The following is a 7,500-nucleotide window of genomic DNA, read 5'->3' on the forward strand; positions in this document are numbered from 1 at the left end:
TTGGGTTTGTTTGACACCCAAGTCATTTTCGACCTTACCCAGGTCGATTTAGGGCATCCTTGGTGCCCAGGTCGACGCTGGTGAGGTCCTCAGGCGCACCTCGGGCGCTCTTGGCGCTCCTGGGGCGCTCATAGAGCGCTCCCAGGGCGCTCTCGGGCGTTAGGTGTTTTAGACACCTAAGTTAATTGTCGACCTCACCCAGGTCGATTTAGGGCGTTTTGGGTGCCCAGGTCGACGCTGGTGAGGTCCTCAGGTGCACCTCGGGCGCTCTTGGCGCTCCTGGGGCGCTCATAGGGCGCTCGCAGGGCGCTTTCGGGCGCTCTGGGGCGTTAGGTGTTTTTTAGCACACCAAGTTAGTTGTTGACCTCACAAGTCGATTTAGGGCGTGTTGGGTGCCCAGGTAGACACTAGTGAGGTCCTCAGGCACACCTCGGCGCGCTCATGGCCCTCCTGGGGCGCTCTCATAGGGCGGCTCTTAGGGCGCTCTCGGGCGTTGGGTGTTATTTGACACCCAAGTCCGTTTTCGACCTCACCCAGGTCGATTTAGGGCATCCTTGGTGCCCAGGTCGACGCTGGTGAGGTCCTCAGGCGCACCTCGGGCGCTCTTGGCGCTCCTGGGGCGCTCATAGAGCGCTCCCAGGGCACTTCTCGGGCGCTCTCGCGGGCGTTGGGGTTTTTTAACACCCAAGTCATTTGTCGACCTCACCCAGGTCGATTTAGGACATCCTTGGTGCCCAGGTCGACGCCGGTGAGGTCCTCAGGCGCACCTCGGGCGCTCTTGGCGCTCCTGTGGCGTTCATAGGGCGCTCCCAGGGCGCTTCTCGGGCGCTCTCGGGCGTTAGGTTGTTTTTTAGCACCCAAGTTAGTTGTCGACCTCACCCAGGTCGATTTAGGGCATCCTTGGTGCCCAGGTCGACGCTGGAGAGGTCCTCAGGCGCACCTCGGGCGCTCTTGGCGCTCCTGGGGCGCTCATAGAGCGCTCCCAGGGAACTTGTTGGCCGCTCTAGGGCGCACTTGGACGTTGCGCGCCTTTTGGCACCTAAGTAGATTGTGGAGCTCACCCAGGTCATCAGGCGCACTTAGGGCGCTTGCAAGGCGCACTTAGGGCGTTGGGTCCTCAAGCGCTCCTCGGTTGTTCTAGGCGCTCCTGGGGCGCTCATAGAGCGCTCCCAGGGAACTTGTTGGCCGCTCTAGGGCGCACTTGGACGTTGCGCGCCTTTTGGCACCTAAGTTGATTGTGGAGCTCACCCAGTTCATCAGGCGCACTTAGGGCGCTTGCAAGGCGCACTTAGGGCGTTGGGTCCTCAAGCGCTCCTCGATTGTTCTAGGCGCTCCTGGGGCGCTCATTGGGCGCTCCCAAGGCGCTTCTAGGGCGCTCTCGAGCGTTGGGTGTTTTCCAACACCATGTTGATTGTCGACCTTACCCAGGTCGATTTAGGGCGTGTTGGGAGCCCAGGTCTCCACGGTGAGTGTTATCAGGCACTCCTCGGACGTTCTTGGCGATCCTGGGGCGCTCATAGGGCGCTCCCAAGGCGCTCATAGGGCGCTCTCGAGCGTAATCATGTTTGATTATGATAGACCTAGTTCAGGTTGATCTAAGAGTTTAGAAGGCTTTTAAAGCCGAGACTCGCTGTGCCTAGTTAGCTTATTGTCTAATCAAGACTAGTTTTTATTTGTTAAGTCAAACAATAATCACTTAGGCATATCATAGGCCAATCTCTTAACTAAGACTGAGCCATGGCATGTGTTTTAGGGGCCGTTTCTAGGCTATTCTATAATGGGGTTGTATTAGGCTTTTCTCAGGCTAAAGCTTGGAAGGATCAAGCTGAGGGCCACATAAGACCATAGAACCCCCGTTTCGAGTTGATTAATTCGTTGTAGATAAACAAATACTCAAGGAAAACATTGAAACATTAGATAGGGAACAATCCTTGAGAAATTTTATTGAAACTATAGTAGAAGAGATAAATAACTGAAATCAACAAAGTTTAAAACTAAATGACAATGGTCTATCAGACCTTATTCAATGGTTATCTACTTACTAAGACAATCAATAAACATAGTAAATCTTCAAGTTGGTGGCGTGCCAACTCCTTGGAACCTTGACTCCATCCAGGGTCTGAAAGTTGTACGAGTCGCGACTAGTGACACCACTGCTTTGGCTCCATAAGCTAACTGAAAGACTTCAAGTCTTGAGTCTCCACAGACTTTTAAGTTCTTGATTCTCAGAGTTCTAGCTAGTCCAAGGCACGCCAATAAGGCTTCACATTCAGCCTCGTTATTTGTGGCCGGGAAATCTGCTTTGTAGAAAACTCAATGACGAACCCATCAGGGGTTTGGAGCACAAGCCCTGCACCATTTGTTTTTGAAACGTCGTCAAAAAGCTCATTAAGTTTCTCCTCTTCTTTGGGTTCCTCTACCCTACTCTCCTGCCCCCGACTTCCTGGTTGTCAATGGTGCATTTAACTAGGAAGTCAGCCAGGCTTGAGCTTTGATTGCCACCCGTGGCTTGTATCGAATGTCGAAATTTTCAAGCTCTACTGCCACTTAATCAATCTTCCACTAGCCTTCGGGCTATGCATTATCATCCTAAGGGGTTGGTCAGTCAAGACTTCGATCTTATTGTCCTCAGGACTCTGAAAGCCTCTCTCAGGCGCTCAAGGTGATCAGCTTTCTTCAAGCTCTTCACTAGCATATCATTGACATAGACCTCCACGGTCTTCTCATTTAGATGCTTAAACATCTTATTAGCTTAAGCGCCAATACGTGCTCTTGCATTCTTAAGATCAAACGCCATAACCTTTTCTGTTACCTCGGAACAAGGAGATGGAAACCAATTCCTTAATTGATAGAACCTGCCCCCGACTCCCCCGGTTTCAAGGCTGCAACATAACAACTCCTGGCCATTTTATGGTCTCCTTTTCTTCTCCTACCCCGTTTCTTGTGGGGAACTTGATTTTCAAGTGATATGTGGATGCTATGGCTTTAAAACATGCATCCCTGTCCTTCCTAGGATAGCGTTGTAGGTTGATGAGGCCTTAATGACCATAAAGTTCAACATATAAGTGGCCTGTCGTGGCTCTGCTCCCATGGTTACTGGTAATTGGATTATTCCTTCAATCTTGGATTCTACTCCGTTGAAACCATAGATCGGCATGTTGGACGGTGTCAACTGTGAATCAGCATACCCATCTTTTGATAAGCATCATAGAAGAGGATGTCTACAGAAGCTCCATTATCAACAAGAACCCTCTTAATAGATGAGTTTCCAATAACGGGAGTTATGACCAACGGGTCGTCGTGGGGGAACTTCACCCCTTCTAGATCAGAATCATCAAAGGTTAACGCAATCTCGGTCTTGGCCCTCTTCGGGGGTTCTCCAACGATACATATCACTTCACGAGCATAAGCTTTTCGTGAGTTACTAGACAAGCCTGCTGCAGTCGGTCCTCCAGAGATCATATTGATCACGGGCCCTCGAGGCTCGGTTCTCCTATCATGATCATCATTGTCCCTATCGCGACTATCATTGTCATGGGGATTCCTATCTACATCCTTAGTATACCTGGACAACTTGCCTTTCCGGATCAAAAACTCAATCTCATCCTTCAACTGCCGACAATCATCGGTCTTATGTCCTGTATCCTTATGAAACCTGCAATACAAGTCCTTGTTTCTTTTTCGGGGTCAGTCCTAATTGGCTTCGGCCATCGAACTCCTCCCTCTTTCTCAATTTCCATCAGAATCTGACTCCTGGGGGCATTCAGCCTTGCATACTCAGTGAACCTCGGTCCTGATTGCTTCTTGGTAGGTGACTTTTCACCATCTTCCCTTTTCAAATACTTGTTATCAGCATCATATTCAGTATCGTTCCCACGCTTCTTAGAGTCCGTGGTTGGTCCCTGGTTATTCTGGGATTTTCTCATGCTTTCCTCCGCCTAATATACTTCCCGGCTCTCTCTTGGAGCTCATTCATGTTGTCAGGGGCCCTCTTGGCTAGTGAGCGGCGGAAATTATCATCCGTGGTTCCTTGTTGAAGGGCGATCATCGCTACCTTTTGGTCCAAATCCGGGACTTTGAGCGCCTCCTTGGTGAACCTATTCATATAGTCTCGAAGGGATTCGTTCCTGCCTTGGTGAAGGTTCATCAACGAGGCTGAACTCTTAGCGTGGGTCTTACTCCCAATAAACTGGCCTATGAAAGCTCGGCTCAAATCTCCGAACGAGGATATAGAGTTAGGGGGTAGTCGACTATACCAGTGCTGAGCCATCCCGCTCAAGGTTTGGGGGAAGGCTCGACACTTGATGGCCTCCGTGACTGGTTGCAACAGCAATGCATTCATGAAGGTTCGTACATGATTCGCGGGGTCACCCGTTCCATCATATGCCTTAATAGTGGGCAATTTGAACTTTCGAGAAATCCTTGCTGCCATGATTTCCTCGGTGAATGGGGGGATCGGGTTCTCTGGATCACCTGCAGCCAACAAGTTAATTCTATTCATACCTGAGTTCTGAGGGTTTTCAGTCCTTTGTCGAGGTTCGGGCGGTGGCTGCCTGGCCTGTTGTGCCGCCCTGTCTCTTTTCAATTGAGCTATCTCCTGTTCATAAGCTCGAATCCTAGCTTCATACTCCTGGTCCGTGGGTCGACGGGACTCGGGGTTATTCGGCCTGGTGTTGTGCTGGGAGCCTCGGCTCTGGTTTCCGTCTCTCCTCCTTCGTGGGGGAATATCATAGTCCCTCTCCGAATCTTCAGAAGAGTCGTCCGTATAAACTACATACTCATCTGTTGGTCCTCTTGTGGTCGTCACAACGGTTGAGTAATGAGTCCCATGATCAGTGGCTGTGGCCACAACATTAGTCATAGGGGGCAGCGTGCCAAAAATCATAGGAATCGAGGTTTGAGCAGCGGTGGTTGTGCCACTGCTAGCAAGGGTCAACGTGACTGGTGGTGTGGTGGTGATGGGATTTGAGGTTCCAGCGGTGACCTGAGACAAGGGTGGATCCTGGGTTGCGGTGTTGTCTCCGTTTGAAGGTGCATGAATTTCTGAGCGTAATCTGGTGGACACCATGGTTGTTGTCTTCTTCCCACAGACGGCGCCAAATGTTATGGATCAAAAATCGAGGGGTGAGCTTCGTGCTTAGGGGTTATAACCTTATGCCACCAACTCAGGACTGGCCAAGCATAGAATGCCCGCATAGTTCCAGGATGATAGCCCAAAGCGCCCGAGAAGCGCCCGAAGAGCGCCCGAAGAGCGCCCGAAGAGCGCCCCATCGAGCGCCCAACGAGCGCCCCGCGCGCGCTACCGAGCGCCCAACCCCACTGCCCAGGGAGGGGCGACAACCCCCTCCCTATATATGACATTTGAGCTTTTTCCTCATTTCCAGCAGTTTGAACAAATGTGTTCGAGGAGCCACACCCCCCTTTTTTGGAGTTCCGCTTATCCGTTTTGGACGTTTGAATAACCGAATCGAAGCTTGAAAAATCTAGTTTCTTAGTTATTTTTTTCGGATTTTTTCAGATTTTTTTAATATTTATTTTGTATTTTATAAATCTTTTTTTTTGAATTATTGGGAGAGGGGATTCGGGGTAGCAAATCTCAATGTTTTTGAATGATTTCACTTGGAAAAGAAAGCTTATACTTAACATGAGTTTTCGTGATTTTTTCGGATTTTTTCACTTTCATCTAATATATTTTTTATTTTTTCTTGTAAAATTGGTCGAAAATTAGCCTGAAAATTATAATTATATAATTATTAATAGTTAATTAGTGAATGGCACCTTTAAAAAATGTAACCACTTGTTTAATATCATTTCTTAGAAAAGATATTATGATTTACAAACTTAAAAATTAATTTTCTTATTTGTATAATATTTTAATTTATTAACTTATTTATTTTTAAATATTAAATAATTATATTATATAGTTTAATGTGTTATGGATCAAAAATCGAGGGGTGAGCTTCGTGCTTTTTGACTGATCTCGCGAGTCGGAACTCAGACGGGTCCTCACGAGGTGCCTACGTATCTTCAGCGGGGTGAAGAATCAAGTCAAAAAACGTAGTTCTATTTTGGAGGGGTAGAGCCCTTTATATAGATGTCTCAGGGTTAGAGACTGATCAGAAGTAGGATCCCTGGTGTTAGAATCCTAGTAGAAATAGGTATTTGAGTCAGAGATAGGATAGGACTGATCCTTGATCCTTATCTTGAGCTGCTGGAGGTTATCTAGGACTCTAGATAGTTATCCACGAAACTCAGAGTTCTCGTAGGACTCTCGGAGTCCTGGACTCGTCAGTCAGACTCCTAGTAGGACTAGGATTCGAGTTCTGGGCCCTGACCGGGCTGAGGGCTCGTGCCTTGAGTTTGGGCAGCCCACGTTTCTCAAACATGGATGCCCAACGGGCTTTTTATAACCTCAATCTGCTAGCCACGAATTTTGGGTGATAAACCCAGAATCCGGGCCTTATATTCTGGCCTTTAATCAGACCTGGGCTCAAAATAACCCAACAATTTTTAGGGCCAATTTCGGAGCCATATCATAATGATAATTTTTGTTGTTACTTATGGGACATAAGAGGTAGTTCCTAGTTAGTGAAATGTTTACAACCAAAAATGGATGTAAAGATCATTTCGACTTACTCGAACAACCAAAATATACGTCGGTGCACCGGACCCCGTGGCTGAGAGCCTGACGGTAAGGCTAGACAAGGCAAGTAGGGATTGAATCTACCCGACATTACCCTCCGAAAAACTTTTTGTGCTTAGTAATAAGTTCAAAAAGTTTTGAAATCCCACGACTCGGTTTAAAGACTATTTGGCTCGGCCGAACATGCGTCAGCTCTGCAGAATAGCGTCGACAAGGAAAAACGTGCCCAAGATGCTGAGAATCATCCCAAGACCATGGGCCCGCATGTCGTGGTAACCAAGCATTTCGTATTCGGTTATGAATGCCCATGTTTTTGGGTTATAACCTTGTGCCACCAACTCAGGACTGGCGAAGCATAGAATGCCCATGTAGTTCCATGATGATAGCCCGAAGCGCCCAATGAGCGCCTGAAGAGCGCCCGAGGAGCGCCCAAAACGAGCGCCCCGCGCGCGCCTGATGAGCGCTCGACGAGCGCCCCAACGAGCGCCCCGCGCGCGCGCCTGAAAGCGCCTGACGAGCGCCCGAGGAGCGCCCCAACAAGCGCCCCGCGCGCGCGCCTGAGGAGCGCCCCAACGAGCGCCCCGCGCGCGCCCGAGGAGCGCCCTGCGCGCGCGCGCGCAGCAAAGTGCTTGAAGAGCGCCCTTTGAGAGCCCCAACGAGCACCCTCGAGGCCTCGGCGCCCCAAGGCGCCCACAGGGCGCCCCCGAGCAGCGGCGCCCGACGCCCGATGCCCGTCGCCCGTCGGCCCAAAGGCGCCTAAGGCGCTGGCGCCCGCGCACCGACGCACCGACGCACCGACGCAAACGCACGCACGTACGCGCGCGCGTGTGTGTGTTTTATCAAGAGGAAACTGCCCG

The sequence above is a fragment of the Daucus carota genome, chromosome 6, assembly GCF_001625215.2.
Source record: "Daucus carota subsp. sativus chromosome 6, DH1 v3.0, whole genome shotgun sequence".
NCBI lineage: Eukaryota > Viridiplantae > Streptophyta > Magnoliopsida > Apiales > Apiaceae > Daucus > Daucus carota.